Raw genomic sequence first — 20,742 nt, 5'->3', positions numbered from 1 at the left:
TACCTCTTGTCCTAGGACAATTGGTAATCATTATGAGGTAGATATTTATTGATCATATCTACATTGGCTCGTGTGTTTAAATTGCCTTATTTATTGCCATGAATTTGTTGTGCTTTGACTCCCATGTGTCTTCCTTGCATCTTATGGATCTAAGTTGTCTATTCAAACTTTCTTAGCATTGTTAGAAGATATAGGTAGCGTGATGATCCTAGTTTTGTGCATTTTGTATTCATATAAAAATCCTAGATAGTGCACCAATCTTGGGGGAACTCTTCTATATATTAGAATGCTTAAAATCTCTTGATCTTTATCAAAAATTTGGTTTTGGGAGACATAAAATTTTCTTTTTGGTACTTTGTGCCATCATAAAAAGTTTCAAGGGTTTGGTTTATTTGTTGGAACCTTGCTCTCTTGGGAGTTGGTTATCTCATTCCTTTGTGTTTAGGTTTAATTAGCTTCTTATAATGAGATAAGTCTTTGGAGTCAATCTTGTGTTGATTTGATTCTTTGATATAATTTGGACAACCATTGTCTCTTGGTTTATTTGGTGTTTTGTCCAAATTGTATCTTCCTTTGGTTCTTGAAAGTATTGCGCATGCATATTTAATATATGTATATCTTATGGAATGTGTTACTTTCATTGATCCAATATATAGGGTAAACTCCATCAAATCCTAATTTGGCTAAGATGTGCATGAAATTCAGTTTCATATCTATATGCACATAGAATTGTGGAGTTTGTCCTATATGTTGTAGTGTGTCTAACTACTTTGGACCCAATTAGGTTGGTGACCATTTTGTACTTACCTTCGTGTTAGGTACAATGGATATGCATTGGATGCTTGTCTCACTCTTGGAACGAAGTGGTGACTCAATGGTAACTTGAGGCAAGCTAGGATGGTCAACGAACACATATCTACTACATCCACACCAATGTTATCTTGGTAACAAGTATCTTCTCATGCATACTTTTCTTGTATCCAACCTTATGGTTGCATCTTGGCATGAATCTCTTGATTTGCAAATGTTGTGCTTCTTGCAAAAGTCTTAATGAAACCTCTTTATTGTGAATGTGAGTAATTTGAGATGAGTGCATTTGTTGGGAAGTATTTTAAATCATGCTCATGATTCATCCATCCCAACTATGCCTATCTAGCAATTTTGTTGCATATCAATTCCTCAAGGCTCTCACATGTGCAATATAGATGAAAGTGCAAATTTAGTTACTTATTTTGGTATCCCCGTTTGTGATACTTGTTGCCTTTCTCAAATGCATCCCAACTATCTTCTATCCCTTGTTGATATTTGTGATGTATTTTAGTTGTTTGTGGTTGAAGTTCATGAATATACAATAAGATAAAATTGAGCCTTTGGCCATGCTATTAAGCAAAAATTCTTATTGGTATATTGCATGACTTCGTCTTGGATATCATACTATTTTTCTTGCGTATCTATTTTGTGTGTGCATGTTTCTTTGTGGATAAATATCTTTGTGATATTGCCCACTTAGAGAAACTTATACACATAAGAGATGATACATCTCCTTTTGATATCTTATTTATTTATTGCGTGTTGATTGGTCATGACTAAGCAATATAATTCATTGAAGACTATGATGATGCTTTTTGCTCATCCTTGTAATAGTCTTATAATATGCTTTATCATGCCTTTCACATATCCTCTTGGTTGAGCCTTTTTATTATGGTGCCTCTTACTTGTTGCTCAACTATTTGTTTGTTGCAAGTGTTTAGCTTACTTTTCTATCTATAATCTATTACAAATGTTTGTGTTTTAAATGAGGGAGTGAGGATTCCATGTTATGTATATTGTATTCAAATGCAACATTTTATTTTATGCATGTACCTTGGGGAGCTTCCTCATTTGATTTAGAACACTATCTTGTGGTGATCGTTAGAGTTTGATTCACTTGGTATCTTTTGTTTTTGAATGATATTATGGGAGTGATGATTCCATGTTTGTGCACTTTATACTCCAATGCAAATTGTCTAGTTTTGTGCACAAACCTTGGGGAGCTTCCTCATATTATTTAGAGCAATCTTCTTGATCTTATCATAATATCTATCTTTCTTTTGGTATCTTCCTTGTGGTTCATTTGGTTGCTTGCTTCATTTGTTGAAGCTTCTTGACTTTGTTATCTTTTTGCAATCTTTGATCCTATCTATAGTGTGATTCCTTCCGAATATTCGTCATTGGATATGTGCATTTGATTCCACTCAAATTATGAGAAATGCACACGCTATGGAGGAACTCTCACTATATTGGCCTTCTAAATTTTTCACCCATTTCGGCAATTGGTGCCAATGGGGGAGAAGTTTGGAGGGTTTAAGGGAATTTGGTTATGTCTTTGCTTTGTGCTTAAGCATGTGCCTTTATTGCATTGCATCTTGTTGCTTTGCATAGTTGAATATTTAGAGGAAACTCCACTAGGCTTTGAATGCCAATATATGCAATGAAAGTCAAGATCATTCACACATGCATATATTATGGGGGAGTTTGCTCTACATATTCAACTTATTGTTACTTAAATTCCTTATATAAACCCTCTCAAAGAGATTGTCATCAATTACCAAAATGGGGGAGATTGAAAGTGCATGGAGCCCCCATGTGTGGTTTTGGTAATTAATGACAATCCCTATGGACTAATGTTTGCATTTGAGTTATATTTGTAGGAGTTGTCCATAGGCAATTCTTGAACCATATGTTGGCTTAAAGGTTGCAATAAGAAGAATTTGATGAAGGATATCAAGTGTCAAGTATGTCTTGAAGATGAAGATGAAGTGAGCCCTCAAGTTACTTCAAGACATCAATATCATGAAGGATGAAGAATGAAGTGCAAGTTCAAGATGAGCCAACTCGAAGAGTTCATAAGCTTGAAGCTTGCCATGGAGAAATGAAGTGCAAGTTCAAGATGAGCCATCTCGAAGAGATCCTTTGCTTGAGTCTTGCCATCCATATGGTGATCATGAATATGTGAAGATGTCCCAAAGAAGAAGCTCTCCCATGGTGGATTATGGGGGAGCAATCCACATGGTGGTCATGGTTATGTGAAGATGCGCCGAAGAAGAAGCTCTCCCATGGTGGATTATGAGGGAGCAATTCACAAGACTTCGTCAAGCAAGCACAAGCAAGAAAGGCGTTCCATCTTGTTGAGGTCAAGATCGTCGTAATCAAGCTCAAGTGGAATGCGCAAGTATAAGGTTTGCTCTTGATATGGTTTCTTTCTCACCGGTCTCATAGTGTAGTTGGAGACCGGTTTACGTTTAGTTGCCGTACTATCAAGAGGGCTCTCGAGTGAGTAACTCGATCGTATCGTTCGGAGAGAGCTCAAACCTTTGCATCCTTGCATCATCTTTGTTGGTTGTTATTTGGACCTTATCCATGTGATGTTTTAGAGCTTGTGCTTATTCTCATGACAAGCTCTAGTTCATCGAAAACGGATTTCGCATAGATCACTTGTTGCGTTTTCGAGTTTGATTCTCATCTTTCTTGGTTGTTATTTGGATCTTATACATGTGATGATTCAGAGCTTGTGCTTATTCTCATGACAAGCTCTAGTTCATCAAGAATGGTTCTTGCACGGGCAACTTGTTGCATTTTCGAGATTGGAGGTTTTACCGGTATGTCTTTTTTAGATAGGTAAAACCTTTCATCATTTGTTTCTATCCTCCCTTGTTGGACTATGATGGTTTCCTGCATGATCTTGTAGAGCTTGTTCCTAGATTCAAAACAAGCCCAAGATCATCAAAATCGGAGTCCGGATGCTAAAGTTATGCCCGTTTTAGTTTTGGTGTTTCTGCAGTTTGCCAGGCCGGATTTTCCGGGCCGGATTATCCGGGCCGGATATTTCGGAAATATCCGCCCCCCTCGAAATCGGCTAAGGACCAGAAGAAAAGCAGCTCTGGACAGGGGCCAGACTTTTGGCCGGATTTTTACCAGATTTTGTCCCTGTGGCCGGATAATCCGCCCCCCGGATAATCCGGCCGGATTATCCGGCCCTGGTTTTGCCCAACGGCTCGATTTTCTTGGGGGGTATAAATACCCCCCTTCTTCCTCCTTGGGCTGAAGCTTCTCTCACTCTCTCTCTCCTCTATTGTTGAACTAGAGAAGCTTGCACTATCTCTCAATCCCTCCATGATTCTTGCCCCCATTTGAGGGAAAAGAGAGAGGAGATCTAGATCTACATTTCTACCAATCAAATCCATCTCTTTGTGAGTGGAACTCTCTAGATCTTGATCTTGGTGTTCTTTGTGAATTCCTTTGTTCTTCCTCTCTTATTCCCCCAATAGCTTTTGTAGCTTTATTGGAATTTGAGAGAGAAGGACTTGAGCATCTTTGTGGTGTTCTTGCCATTGCATTTGGTGCATCGGTTTGAGTTCTCCACGGTGATTCGTGGTGGTGAAAACAAGAAGGTTGTTACACTTGGGTTCTTGGAACCCTAGACGGATTCTAGGCCTTTGTGGCGGTTTGTTGGGAGCCTCCAATTAATTTGTGGATGTGTGCCCCAATCTTTGTGTAAGGCCCGGTTTCCGCCTCGAAGGGAATCCCTTAGTGGAACCGTGACCTAGGCCTTTGTGGCGAGGGTCACCGGAGATTTAGGTGAGGCGCCTTCGTGGCGTTCGGTGTGTGGTGTGAGTACCGCATCTTGGGGTGAGTCCTTTGTGGCGTTGGTGTGCATCGAGCAACCACACCTCAAGGTGAGCCTCTTGTGGCGTTCGGGAGCACTAAGCCACCGCACCTCTCCAACGGAGATTAGCACTCGCAAGAGTGTGAACTTCGGGATAAATCAGCGTCTCCCGCGTGCCTTGGTTATCTCTATACCCGAGCTCTTTACTTATGCACTTTATCTTGTGATAGCCATCGTGCTTGAAGTTATATATATCTTGCTATCACATACTTGCTTGTATTGCTTAGCATAAGTTGTTGGTGCACATAGGTGAACCTTTGCTTAGAATAAGTTGTTGGTGCACATAGGTGAACCATAGTATATAGGCTTTGGGCTTGACAAAGTAAACGCTAGTTTTATTCCGCATTTGTTAAGCCCATCTCGTAAAAGTTTTAAACCGCCTATTCACCCCCCTCTAGGCGACATCCGTATCCTTTCAGGACCGCAGTCGAAATTTTCAAAATAGACGACGATTTCCTCGGCAGTTCTCAAGTTATGATGCTCCTGGCCAAATATCGGCTGGTTTCCGAGGAAATACCGGAGGAGGCAATAGAGATGAATATCAAAGGAGTAGCGAGCAGCGAGACGACAATAGAGATGACTCTCGAAATAACAGGCAAAATAGTGGGCCAAGGTTCCAGAGACCTTTCGTGTCTCCCGAGGATATGATGAACGGGCCGTGTCAGATGCATTTTTATCTCGACAGTAATGGGAAGAGACAGTCAGGACATCTGCAGAAGGACTGTCGAAATTTTCAAGCAATGTTGAGGTTTGCGGGGCAAGCCAATGCTCAAGCAACAAATAGAAATCCCCAAGGGCCCAGGAGTGAGATTCACTTGCCACCTCCTCCCGCAATTGCGGACGAAAATCGGCACCAGCTCAGAATAGCGGCAGCACCACACCCACCTCCATATGTCGATCCTAATTCCAACGGTGCAGTCTCGATGATTCAGAAGGCCAGGTCGTCCAACAGAGCTCAGAAAGTAATCTCGCGACAAGTGTTCATGGCAAAAAAGATGCCTCCACCAACGGTTGAGTACCTAAATTGGTCGGGACAGGACATTGGCTTCACAATAGCGGATCACCCGCAGCAAGTTCCTCGACCAGGGCAGTCAACACTTATCTTACCAGTAGTGATTGCAGGATTTGACGTATCTCGAGTATTCATAGATGGAGGCAGCAGTCTAAACCTTATGTACGCAGATACACTAAGGAAGATGAACATATTTCTAGCAAATCTGAAACCAACCGGCACACGTTTCCATGGTATCACGCCAGAGAAGCCGAGTTATCCGTTGGGGAAGATCAATCTCGACGTTCAGTTTTAGACCCGAGAAAATTACAGAATAGAAAGGCTGGAGTTTGAAGTCGTGGATTTCCCGTCGCAGTATCACGCTTTGTTGGGACGACCAGCGTACACCAGGTTTATGGAGGTGCCACACTACAGGTACCTATTGTGGAGGTTACCTGGACCTAAAGGACCAATTACAGTCAAAAGAAGTTTTGCGTTAGCCGATAAATGCGACAAAGATTTTCATCGACTGTCAGAAACTTTCGGGATGCAAGCAGAGTACATGGTGTCAAGGCTTACGACTGATTATGATGTGCTGCCAGATGTCGGGAGGCCTCTCAGAGAGCCAACCTTTAACACTACGAAAGATTCCAAGGAGGTGCAGATTCACCCGACATATCCAAAGAAAACAACGTCCATCGCGACAGACATGGACCTCGCATAGGAAAGCGCGCTCGTCGAGTTCCTCCGTGAGCACTGGAAAATCTTCGCATGGTGTCCAGCTGACATGCCAGGAGTACCCAGGGAACTTGCCGAGCACCACCTAAACTTGGATCCACTAGCGAGACCAATTAAACAACCTTTGCAGCATTTTTCAGAACCAAACAGCAAAGCTATGCTATCAGAGATTGATCGACTCAGAGAAGCTGGTTTTATTAAAGAGCTGCATACATAGGCCACGTGGGTAGCAAACACAGTGCTGGTCCCGAAGAAAAACATGAAAGTCCTTCGCATGTGTGTCGACTTTACGTGTCTCAACAAACATTGTCCCAAGGATCACTTTCCCCTCCCAAGGAACGACCAAATCATCGACTCCACGGCAGGATGTGAACGTCTTTCCTTCCTTGACGCATATTCTGGTTATAACCAGATCAGGTTAAAAAAAGAGGATGAGGTCAAGACAGCATTCATTACACCTTACGGCGTGTTTTGCTACAAAACAATGCCTTTTGGTCTGAAAAACGCGGGAGCAACATATCAGCGAATGATGCAGAAGTGTTTGGCAACAAAATTGGAAAAAACATACAAGTGTACATTGACGATGTCGTCATAACATCAAAAAAGGGGACAACCTTGATCGAGGATTTAAAATAAACCTTCGACAACCTTGACAAGTTCTGCCTCAAGCTGAACCCGACAAAGTGTTCCTTCGGCGTCCCTGCGGGAGAACTTCTCGGGTTCCTAGTTTCAGCAAGAGGGATCGAGGCTAATCCAGAAAAAAATTCAAGCTATCGTAACAATGAGAAAGCCAACAAAGTTGAAAGAAATACAACAGTTAACTGGGAGAGTCGCCGCTTTAAGCAGATTTGTCGCCAGACTGGGAGAAAAGGCGTCGCCGTTCTACGCCCTGATCAAGCAAGGAGAGAAGTTTCAATGGAACGAAGAGGCAGATAGAGCTTTCGAGGAGCTCAAGCGCACAATTTCGACACCACCAATCTTGGTGGCGCCTAAGGAGAAGGAACCCCTCTTGTTATACATTGCAGCCACACCTCAGGTGGTCAGCACAGCGCTTGTAGTCGAAAGAGAGGAAGAAGGAAAACATCATGGAGTACAGAGGCCGGTATATTTCATCAGTGAAGTTCTATCGCCTTCAAAACAGCGGTATCCGCAGTACTAGAAGCTAGCGTATGGAGTGTTTACGACCGCAATAAAATTGCGCCACTATTTTTCGGCACACCCAACAATAGTGGTCAACGAGGCACCTTTATCCAATATACTAAACAATCCAGAGGCTACATGTCGTGTCTCCCTTTGGGGAATAGAACTTTTTCCATGGGACATCACGTATGAAAAAAGAAAAGCAATAAAGTCACAAATTCTACCAGATTTCATCGCAGAGTGGATGGAGCTGCAAAATATAGGACCCCCGGACTTATCGAGAGCCTGGACTATGAACTTCGACGGGTCCAAGAGATTAGAGGGAGCTGGAGCAGGCGTGATACTAATATCACCTGAAGGCGACAAATTAAAGTATGTCTTACGGATGACGTTCCCAAACGCGTCTAACAATGAGGCAGAATACGAAGCTCTTATACACGGGATGAAGATGGCGAAGGCTTGTGGTGCAACTCGACTAAAAATATTTGGCGACTCACAATTGGTGGCTCAGCAAGTCATGAACCAATGCGATGCAGTCAATGATAGTATGGTAGCATACAAAGAAGTGTAAAACGAGCTAGAGAAGTTGTTTGATGGATGCGAAGTAAATCACATCAGTAGGCTGAGCAATGATGAAGCTGATGTTCTTGCAAACATTGGGTCGCAGTGTCTCGCAATTCCACCAGGTGTGTTCTGGGAAGAGATATCCGAGAGATCCACAAAGCCGAAGAAAGCACAGAAGAAGCAGAAGGATGAGAAACCCTCGGGGGCTCAAAAAGAAGCACTAGAAGAAGAAGAGGAACAGGACCTAGTAATGATGGTGCAAATTCCATGGATGCAAGCGTATATATCATACATCCAAAGGAAAGAAATACCCGATGACCCAGTTGAAGCAAGGCGAGTTATTAGACGATCTAAAGCCTTTACTGTGGTCAAAGGGGAGTTGTACAAGCGAAGTATTTCGGGAGTGTTACAAAGGTGTGTTACACCCGAAGAAGGAAGGATAATTCTGAAGGACGTACACGAAGGAATATGTGGTCATCATGCAAGCAGTCGAGCTATAGCAGCCAAGGTTTTCAGAGCAGGATTTTATTGGTTGACAGCAATCGAGGATGCGAAGGAAATAGTTCGAACTTGCGACGTGTGCCAGAAATTTACCGCAAAGCCTCATTCTCCGGCAGCAGAGTTGATGCCAATACCGTTGTCTTGGCCCTTTGCTCAGTGGGGTCTTGATATGGTGGGAAAGTTACACAAGGCCTCGCCCGGAGGATACGAGTATATGCTCGTCGCTGTCGACAAATTCAACAAGTGGATAGAAACAAAGCCGATAAATTCACCAGACGGAGCGTCGGCAATCAAGTTCGTGAAAAGCATCATCTTCCGGTTTGGAGTACCTCATAGCATCATCACAGACAATGGCAGTAATTTCACATCCAAGGAATTCAAGGCATACTGTGCAGAGGTGGGCATCAAACTGCACTTCGCGTCAGTTGCGCACCCGCGGACCAATGTTCAAGTCGAGAAAGCCAATGGTATCATCTGCAACGGTATCAAGAAACGCTTGTTAGGACCATTGGAAAAAGGTGGACATACTTGGCCAGAAGAGTTGCCGAGTGTGTTATGGAGTATTCGAACAACACCAAATACAGCAACATAGGAGACTCCATTTTTTCTGGTCCATGGAGCTGAGACAGTACTGCCGATAGAAATAGAGCATGATTCTCCAAGAGTCACAGAATACAATGAAGAAGCTTCTAGAAAAGCATTGGAAGACGATGTCGATGCACTTGACGAAGCTCGAGACGAAGTATTATCACGGGTCACTAAGTACCAGCAAGACTTGAAAAACTACCACAGTCGACGTTTGCGACCAAGATCCTTTCAGGTCGAAGACTTAGTTCTACGGCTCAATCAAAAAAGCCATGAAAAACTCGAGTCGCCGTGGCTTGGCCCTTACGTCGTCACAGAAGTAATCGAAGGAGGAGCGTACAGGATAAAGGACAAGAAGTCAAGAGTTGCCGAGCCAAATCCTTGGAACGTGGCGCAGCTAAGGCGTTTTTACGCTTGAAGTCGAAATATAGTCCTCCTTGTAAAAATACAATGTACTGAAACGCCCGCGAGTTTTCAGACGCACTCTTTTCCTTTTAGGGCACCGAGTGGGGCCGAAAGGTTTTTAATGAGGCGGGCTCGCGGTGCTGCAATATAGTAAAAGATATTGGTGATCTACATCTTTTTTCATCGACATGCTCGGGGGCTCATACCCGTAAATATAGTATACTTAATAAAACTTGCCTTGGTTTAACCTCGCAAATACAATAAAGAAATTAGCCACCGAAACACTCGGGGGCTAGGGAAAAAATATATATATCCGTCTTACAACATGCATACAAGAAAGTTATACTTTTCTTTCGACAACATAAGCTATTTACTAAAAAAATAAACTCAGTCATGTCCTAAAAGGTCGTCAATGTTTACTCTATCTTCTTCGGCAGAGGCACCCATAAAATCAGCGTAATGGCCATCTGCAAAAAAGTCGGCATCCATCCGAAGAAGGTCGGATATCATCACTTCAGATGCTGGGGTAACCACTGCATCGATTCTATCGACACCTCTTCGTCGTTGCCTCAGCTTGTTATGAACAGTTTCCACCACTTTGGTCATATTAAGTTTGGAGTGGCAGATCTGAAGCATAATAAGGGCAAACCTGGCGCCAGCTACCAGTTGAGCTCTTACAAAACCATGGATTTTGTGTGGGTCCTTAAATTTCTCCATCAACTCAGGAAGGGTCTTTGGTTGAACATTTCGAGGGAACATAGAATTGTAAATCATGGATAAAGTTTTGGTACAAAGCTCAAGGAATTCCCGAACTTGGCATGAGCGGTCCTGGAATTTGACAATTTGTCGGGTACGTTCCGGAGTAGCCCAGAAAAGAGAGCCATGGTCAAGTGCCAGATTAACAAGGAAATTTGACCTCGTGTCCACCCGTTGGTCTTCGGCAGCAGCGTCTAGAAAGGGACCTATATGGTGACAGCACAAGAATTACAAAGGAGAAAACAAGGAAAAAACAAAGGAAGTTTTGGTTTAAGAAGTATACCTGCTAGTTCCAGACTTGCTTCAGTCATCAATTCGAGCATAAAATTCTCTCGGGAGGTAGCCTGCGCAGCTTCAACAACGGCGGTTTCTTTGGCAGCTATGGCCTCCTGAGCCTGCTGTAGCGCAACTTTCTCCTTTTCTGATGATTTTCAAGACTGATCCATTATTATAAGTGCATGCTTCTTCATATACTGAAGCTGTTGACGGCGTTCTTCCAAGTCTTGTGTTGAACCCTTACTCGAGGAATCTTCAACAAATTCATCATCAGCAGGCGTTTTCTTCGAGTACGAGGAAGCAGGAAAAGCATCGGAAGGACGAGGAGTTGAAGTATAGTTATCAAATATCAACTAGAAATAGAAGTTTCGACATCAATCATCAAGCAAAATAGATTTCCATTGATTTTCAAAGTATTTACATGACTATTACAAAAGGAGGGTTCCCTATTGAACTAGTGGGATAGTTGTCGCCAAAGCTACTTTGGTGAAAGCATCAAAAGAGAAGAGAAAACAAAAGAGAGATAATGTGGTCTACTTGACCTCCGGCTTCGACGAACTGGGAGCGGGAGTTGGCTTGCATCCAAGGAAGGCAAGGATTGGTCTTTGAGTTTGGCTTGGCAGCCTTAATCAAAGACTGCCATTTCTTTGTCTCCATCTCCTTTATATCGCCAACTTTAGCCCAGTTGACGTCTTGTTGGCTGTCAGCAACCAAAGCAATGGTGCCTTCGACACCAATCTTCAGGCCTTCTTGTCAAAGATTGAGCCCAAGATCTTCCTTCGAATTGAAGCATTTGGCGAGAGCAGTAAAAGTCTTGGGCTCTTCTTTCTTAGCAAAGAAGTAGGGGAACAACTTCAACAGACCTGCTTTAGCGTCAGCAAGGCCTTCGCGTGCTTCGTCTCCATGAATCTCAAGGAGGGAGAGCGCGTCAAGAAGCCGGTTGCCTTCAGGACTTTCTAAGTCAAAATCCTGATGTGTTTTCCCTAAAAACAAGCAAAAGGAAGCTCGTCAAAAAAGTGCGCCAGGAAAAATGTGACCACCCACAGAAACAACAAAGGTTTGAAGTACTTACTGACAAAACGTCGACTCTGCGACTCCAAGCATAGAAGGATTTCATCCTCACGAGCAGTCTGCTGAGCAATGTTTTCATTTAAAGAAGTTTCCGCGTCTTGAAGTCTTTGTCGAAGATCTTCGACAGCGGCAGCATCTGCTTCAGCTTTCTTGCGAGCTTTTTCGCTTCGCTCCAATTTAAGAGCAAGAGCATCATCACGCTTGTTGGCTTCCACAAGATTGGCTGTAAAAACAACCGACAACAATAAATGTTATGACAAAAGAATCAGGGGGAGGTCATTTAACAGAAAAAAGCAGTAAAAATAGTACCTTCAAGCTTTTTAGCATGGTCACGGTACCCGACGAATTGGGTACCGAGATGGATAAACTCCTTCATCAAAGGCTGCAAAGAAAAATAGAGAAAGAAAAATCAATATAGGAAGTAAAAAGTTCGACAGCAAAAGGAAAAAGAGGAGCAAAAAACAAAGAAGAGTCGACAGAACCTTTAGCACGCATCACAAGTACGCACTATGTCCTTTGCATCCTCAATTGTTGTTAGCCAATAGAATCCTGCTGTGAAAACCTTTGCTGCTATAGCCCGACTGCTTGCGTGATGTCCGCACACCCCTTTGTGTACATCTTTCAGAATAAGCCTTCCTTCTTCGGGTGTGACACATCTCTGTAGTACTCCTAAAATGCTTCGTTTGTATAGCTCTTCTTTGATCACAGTAAAGGCTTTGGAATGTCTGATGACTCGCCTTGCTTCAACTGGATTGTCGGGTAGTTCTTTCCTTAAGATATATGCTACGTAAGCCTGCATCCAAGGAACTTGTACCATCATTACCATGTGTGGTTCCTCCTCATCTTGCGATGTAGTTGCCTCCAATGCTGTCGGAGCCCCCGAGGCTTTCTCATCCTTCCCCTTCTTCTGCTGTTTCTTCGCCTTGGTTGATCTTTCAGCTATCTCTTCCCAGAATACATCAGGTGGTATCGCTAGGCACTGCGACCCGATGTTTGCAAGGACATCGGCTTCATCGTTGCTGAGACTGCTGATATGATTTACTTCGCACCCGTCGAACAACCTCTCGAGCTCGTTATATACTTCCTTGTATGCTATCATACTGTCATTGACTGCGTCGCATTAATTCATCACCTGTTGAGCCACCAGTTGTGAATCACCAAAGATTTTTAATCGAGTTGCTCCACAGGCTTTCGCCATCTTCACCCCGTGTATAAGTGCTTCGTACTCTGTCTCGTTATTAGATGTGTTTGGAAACGTCATTCGTAACACATATTTCAACTTGTCGCCTTGAGGTGATACTAGTATCACACCTGCTCTAGCTCCTTCTAGTCTCTTGGAACCATCAAAATTCATAGTCCAAGTCCTCGACAAATCTGGAGGTCCCGTATTTTGTAGCTCCATCCACTTTGCGACAAAGTCTGGTAAGATCTACGACTTTATTGCTTTTTTCTTCTCATATGTGATGTCCCGAGGGGAAAGTTCTATTCCCCAAAGGGAGACACGACCCTTAGCTTCTGGGTTGTTTAATATATTGGATAAAGGCGCCTCATTTACCACTATTATCGGATGCGCCGAAAAATAGTGTCGGATTTTTCTTGCGGTTGTGAACACTCCATATGCTAACTTCTGGTATTGCAGGTACCTTTGTTTTGAAGGCGATAGAACTTCGCTTACGAAGTATACCGGCCGCTGTACTCCGTGTAGTTTTCCTTCTTCTTCTCTTTCGACCACAAGGACCGTACTGACCACCTGAGGCATGGCTGCAATATATAATAGGAGAGGCTCCATCTCCTTAGGCGCCACCAAGATTGGTGGTGTTGAGATTGTGCGCTTAAGGTCCTCGAAAGCCATGTCTGCTTCTTCATTCCACTGAAATTCTCTCCTTGTTTGATCAAAGCGTAAAACGGCAACGCCTTTTCTCCCAGCCTGGCGACGAATCTGCTTAACGCTGCGACTCACCCAGTCAACTGTTGTATTTCCTTCAACTTTGTTGGCTTCCGCATTGTCATGATGGCTTGGATTTTCTCTGGGTTGGCCTTGATTCCTCTTGCTGAAACCAAAAAACCCAGAAGTTCCCCTGCAAAGACGCCAAAGGAGCACTTTGTCGGGTTTAGTTTGAGGCAGAACTTGTCAAGGTTGTCGAAAGTTTCCTTCAGATCCTCGATCAAGGTTGACCCCTTCTTTGTTGTTATGACGACATCGTCGATATATACTTGGACGTTCTTGCCTATCTATGTGGCAAGACACTTCTGCATCATCCGTTGATATGTTGCTCCCATGTTTTTCAATCCAAAGGGCATTGTTCTATAGCAGAACACGTCGTAAGGTGTTACAAAAGCTGTTTTGACCTCGTCATCTTCTTTCAATCTGATCTGGTTATAACCAGAATATGCGTCCAGGAAGGAAAGACGTTCACAACCTGCCGTAGAGTCGATAATTTGATCGATCCTTGGGAGGGGAAAGTGATCCTTTGGACAATGTTTATTGAGACACGTGAAGTTGACGCACATGCGAAGGAGCTCTGTGTTTTTCTTCGGGACCAGTACTGGGTTAGCTACCCACGTGTCCTCTGTATGTAACTCTTTGATAAAACAAGCTTCTCTGAGTCGATTGATTTCTGATAGCATAGCTTTACGGTTTGGTTCCGAAAAATGCCGCAAAGGTTGTTTAATTGGCCTCGCCACTGGATCCAAGTTGAGATGGTGCTCGGCAAGTTCCCTGGGTACTCCTGGCATGTCAGCTGGACACCATGCAAAGATTTCCCAGCGCTCACTTTCCTATGCGAGATCCATGTTTGTTGCAATGGATGTCGTTTTCTTGGGGTCTGTCGGGTGGATCTGCACCTCCTTGGAATCTTTGGTAGCGTCAAAGGTTGGCTGTTTGAGCGGTCTACCTACGTCTGGCAGCACATCATAGTCAGTTGTTAGCCTTGACGCCATATACTCTGCTTGCATCCCGAAAGTTTCTGACATTCGATGAAAATCTTTATCGCACTTATCGGCCAGCGCAAAACTGCCCTTTACTGTGATTGGTCCCTTGGTCCAGGGAGTCTCCACAATAAGTATGTGTAATGTGGTACCGCCATAAACCTGGCATAGGCTAGTCGTCCCAACAAAGCATGATATTGCGATGGGAAATCCACGACCTCAAACTCCAACCTCTCTCTTCTGTAGTTTTCTAGGGTTCCAAACTGAACGCCGAGATTGATCCTCCCTAATGGGTAACTTGGCTTGTCTGGTGTAATACCATCAAAACGTGTGTCGGTTGGTAATAAATTTGCCAACAAGATGTTCATCTTCCTCAGCGTGTGCGCATACATAAGGTTTAAACTGCTGCCTCCATCAATAAACACTCGTGAAACGTCGAATCATGCGATCACTGCTAGTAAAATCAAAGCAGACTGTCCTGGTCGCGGAACTTGTTGCGGGTGATCAGCTATGGTGAAGCCGATGTCCTGTCCTGACCAGTTCAGGTACTCGATTGTTGGTGGAGGCATCCTTTCTGCCATGAAAACTTATCGCGAGATTACTTCTTGAGCTCTGTTGGATGGCCTGCCTTTCTGAATCATCGAGACCGCACCATTGGTGTCGATGTAAGGACCCGACTGAGGAGCTGCTGCTATTTGTAACTGGTGTCGATTTTCATCTGTAATTGCGCGTGGAGGTGGAAGGTGGATCTCACTCCTCGGCTGTAATGTCCCAGGTTTAGAGACGATCGAGGGGTAGAATTTAGAAAGGGATGTGCATTGCATCGTAAAATCTAGGGAAATTTCGCGCTTTTAAAAGAAAACTGCATCAAAGGGGGACATGTTTCTCTCTCGACACCTTACAGGGTTAGGGTTTCGAGAGTGCGATAGACTTGGACCTAACTTCACTCAATTAGGGTTTTTGAGAAGAGAGGGGAATAGAGCATATCAATCTTAGTTGCATGATTGAATTCAAGTAAGTATGTTTGAATTTCAAAATTCAAACATCAATTGATTATGTCATAATTCAAAATTGAGATAATTTATTAAATAAATATAAATTCAAGTATATAAATAGTACCTCAAATATATAAAGCTCATTAAGGAAAACTTGAGCTTTATTGATAGTCACACATGATATATTGTCAAATTACAATATCTAAATTGAATTATATATATTACAACACATTTCAGAAATTGAATGAATGAAATAAGAAAAAGGAAAATTACAAGGAATTGAAACATTCTAAACTAGACAAGTTAATCTGCAAGAATTCTTGATCAACACCAGAATGATCTTCTCTTGATCATCCAAGTTATCCCTGCAAAACAAAAAAAAACAACAAAAGAGAAAACAAAGATTAAGCCAAGTGGTAAAACCACTTGGCAGGTTAGTCAAAGAAATGAATGGGGTGGATAATACCACAACCTGCCGAGCTGATTGATACGTCTCCGATGTATCGATAATTTCTTATGTTCCATGCTACATTATTGATGATATCTACATGTTTTATGCACACTTTATGTCATATTTTTGCATTTTCTGGAACTAACCTATTAACAAGATGCCGAAGTGCCAGTTGCTGTTTTCTGCTGTTTTTGGTTTCAGAAATCCTAGTAAGGAAATATTCTCGGAATTGGACGAAATCAACGCCCAGGGTCCTATTTTGCCACGAAGCTTCCAGAAGACCGAAGAGGAGACGAAGTGGGGCCACGAGGTGGCCAAACCACGAGTTGGACATATATCCTCAATCTCATATGAGAAAACTAATTGTTGCTACATGCTTATGCATAAAAGAGGAGTCCATTATCTGTTGTCTATGTTGTCCCGGTATGGATGTCTAAGTTGAGAATAATCAAAAGCGAGAAATCCAATGCGAGCTTTCTCCTTAGACCTTTGTACAGGCGGCATAGAGGTACCCCTTTGTGACACTTGGTTAAAACATGTGCATTGTGATAATCCCGGTAATCCAAGCTAATTAGGACAAGGTGCAGGCACTATTAGTATACTATGCATGAGGCTTGCAACTTGTAAGATATAATTTACATGATACATATGCTTTATTACTACCGTTGACAAAATTGTTTCTTGTTTTCAAAATCAAAGCTCTAGCACAAATATAGCAATCGATGCTTTCCTCTTTGAAGGACCATTCTTTTACTTTTATTGTTGAGTCAGTTCACCTATTTCTCTCCATCTCAAGAAGCAAACACTTGTGTGAACTGTGCATTGATTCCTACATATTTGCATATTGCACTTATTATATTACTTTACATTGACAATATCCATGAGATATACATGTTATAAGTTGAAAGCAACCGCTGAAACTTAATCTTCCTTAGTGTTGCTTCAATGCTTCTACTTTGAATTATTGCTTTATGAGTCAACTCTTATGCAAGACTTATTGATGCTTGTCTTGAAGTACTATTCATGAAAAGTCTTTGCTATATGATTCAGTTGTTTACTCATGTCATATACATTGTTTTGATCGCTGCATTCACTACATATGTTTTACAATAGTATGATCAAGGTTATGATGGCATGTCACTCCAGAAATTATCTTTGTTTATCGTTTACCCGCTTCGACGAGCAGAAACTAAGCTTGGGGATGCTGATACGTCTCCGACGTATCGATAATTTCTTATGTTCCATGCCACATTATTGATGATATCTACATGTTTTATGCACACTTTATGTCATATTTGTGCATTTTGGAACTAACCTATTAACAAGATGCCGAAGTGCCGCTTCTGTTTTCTGCTGTTTTTGGTTTCAGAAATCCTAGTAAGGAAATATTCTCGGAATTGGACGAAATCAACGCCCAGGGTCCTATTTTGCCACGAAGCTTCCAGAAGACCGAAGAGTCAACGAAGTGGGGCCACGAGGCGGCCAGATGATAGGGCGGCGCGGCCCAAGCCCTGTCCGCGCCACCCTGTCATCTGGGCCCCTCGCGACGCCCCCTGACCTACCCTTCCGCCTACAAATAGCCTTCGTCGTGAAACCCCCAGTACCGAGAGCCACGATACGGAAAACCTTCCAGAGACGCTGCCACAGCCAATCCCATCTCGGGGGATTCAGGAGATCGCCTCCGGCACCCTGCCGGAGAGGGGAATCATCTCCCGGAGGACTCTACGCCGCCATGGTCGCCTCCGGAGTGATGTGTGAATAGTCTACCCCTGGACTATGGGTCCATAGCAGTAGCTAGATGGTTGTCTTCTCCTCATTGTGCTTAATTGTCGGGTCTTGTGAGCTGCCGAACATGATCAAGATCATCTATCTGTAATTCTATATGTTGTGTTTGTTGGGATCCGATGAATAGAGAATACTATGTTATGTTGATTATCAATTTATATCTATGTGTTGTTTATGATCTTGCATGCTCTCCGTTATTAGTAGATGCTCTGGCCAAGTTGATGCTAGTAACTCCAAGAGGGGGTATTTATGCTCGATAGTGGGTTCATGTCTCCGTGAATCTGGGGGAGTGAGAGAAACCTCTAAGATTATGGATGTGCTGTTGCCACTAGGGATAAAACATTGATGCTATGTCCGAGGATGTAGTTATTGATTACATTACGCGCAATACTTAATGCAATTGTCTGTTGTTAGCAACTTAATACTGGAAGGGGTTCGGATGATAACCTGAAGGTGGACTTTTTAGGCATAGATGCATGCTGGATAGCGGTCTATGTACTTTGTCGTAATGCCCAATTAAATCTCACTATACTCATCATAATATGTATGTGCATGGTCATGCCCTCTCTATTTGTCAATTGCCCAACTGTAATTTGTTCACCCAACATGCTGTTCATCTTATGGGAGAGACACCTCTAGTGAACTGTGGACCCCGGTCCAATTCTCTATACTGAAATACAATTTACTGCAATACTTGTTCTACTGTTTTCTGCAAACAATCATCCACACTATACATCTAATCCTTTGTTACAGCAAGCCGGTGAGATTGACAACCTCGCTGTTTCGTTGGGGCAAAGTACTTGGTTTGTGTTGTGCAGGTTCCACGTTGGCGCCGGAATCCCTGGTGTTGCGCCGCACTACATCTCGCCGCCATCAACCTTCAACGTGCTTCTTGACTCCTACTGGTTCGATAAACCTTGGTTTCATACTGAGGGAAAACTTGCCGCTGTACGCATCACACCTTCCTCTTGGGGTTCCCAACGGACGCGTGTTGAACGAAAAGACATAAAGTCAACTACGCGCATCAAGCAAGATTTTCTGGCGCCGTTGCCGGGGAGATCAAGACACGTTGCAAGGGGAGTCTCCACATCCCAATCTCTTTACTTTGTTTTTGTCTTGCTTTATTTTATTTACTACTTTGTTTGCTGCATTAAATCAAAATACAAAAAAATTAGTTGCTAGTTTTACTTTATTTGCTATCTTGTTTGCTATATCAAAAACACAAAAAAATTAGTTACTTGCATTTACTTTATCTAGTTTGCTTTACTTACTGTTGCTAAAATGGGTACTCCTGAAAATACTAAGTTGTGTGACTTCACAACCACAAATAATAATGATTTCTTATGCACACCTATTGCTCCACCTGCTACTACAGCAGAATTCTTTGGAATTAAACCTGCTTTACTGAATCTTGTTATGCGAGAGCAATTTTCTGGTGTTAGTTCTGATGATGCTGCTGCCCATCTCAATAATTTTGTTGAATTGTGTGAAATGCAAAAGTATAAAGATGTAGATGGTGACATTATAAAATTAAAATTGTTCCCTTTCTCATTAAGAGGAAGAGCTAAAGATTGGTTGCTATCTCTGCCTAAAAATAGTATTGATTCATGGACTAAATGCAAGGATGCTTTTATTGGTAGATATTATCCCCCTGCTAAAATTATATCTTTGAGGAGTAGCATAATGAATTTTAAACAATTGGATACTGAGCATGTTGCACAAGCATGGGAAAGAATGAAATCTTTGGTTAAAAATTGCCAAACCCATGGACTGACTACTTGGATGATCATCCAAACCTTTTATGCAGGACTGAATTTTTCTTCGCGGAACCTATTGGATTCAGCTGCTGGAGGTACCTTTATGTCCATCACTCTTGGTGAAGCAACAAAGCTTCTAGATAATATGATGATCAATTACTCTGAATGGCACACGGAAAGAGCTCCACAAGGTAAGAAGGTAAATTCTGTCGAAGAAACCTCTTCCTTGAGTGATAAGATTGATGCTATTATGTCTATGCTTGTGAATGATAGGACAAATGTTGATCCTAATAATGTTCCATTAGCTTCATTGGTTGCACAAGAAGAACATGTTGATGTAAACTTCATTAAAAATAATAATTTCAACAACAATGCTTACCGGAACAATTCTAGTAACAACTATAGGCCATATCCTTATAATAATGGCAACGGCTATGGTAATTCTTATGGTAATTCTTACAACAATAATAGGAATACACCCCCTAGACTTGAAGCCATGCTTAAAGAATTTATTAGTACACAAACTGCTTTTAACAAATCTGTTGAAGAAAAGCTTGGGAAAATTGATATTCTTGCTTCTAAAGTCGATAGTCTTGCTGCTGATGTTGATCTTTTGAAATCGAAAGTTATGCCTAATGAAAATCATCATAATAAAATTGTTACTACAGCAAATGCCATCCAAGTTAGAATTAATGAGAATATAAGATTGATGGCCGAATTCATGCCTCTAGGTGGGAAAGAGAAGAAAATGAAAAAGAAGATAATATAGCTAAAGTTTGGACTATAACCACCACTAGTAATGCTAATGCTACACAAGTTGCTGCACCTCCTACTAATAATAATAAAAGAATTGGTGTTAGCAATGTTTCCACTTCTAATGCAAAGCGCGAGAAACTGCCTGAAACTGCTAAAACTGCTGAAACTGTCTGTGATAAAACTGCTGAAATTTTTTCCAACATTGGGGATGATGATCCTATTGCTTTAGATTATAATGGTTTAAATTTTGATGATTGCCACATCTCTGAAGTTATAAAGTTCTTACAAAAACTTGCTAAAAGTCCTAATGCTAGTGCTATAAATTTGGCTTTCACGCA

Source organism: Lolium perenne, chromosome 3 (assembly GCF_019359855.2).
Source record: "Lolium perenne isolate Kyuss_39 chromosome 3, Kyuss_2.0, whole genome shotgun sequence".
Taxonomy (NCBI): Eukaryota; Viridiplantae; Streptophyta; class Magnoliopsida; order Poales; family Poaceae; genus Lolium; species Lolium perenne.
This window is presented reverse-complemented; position numbering follows the sequence as displayed.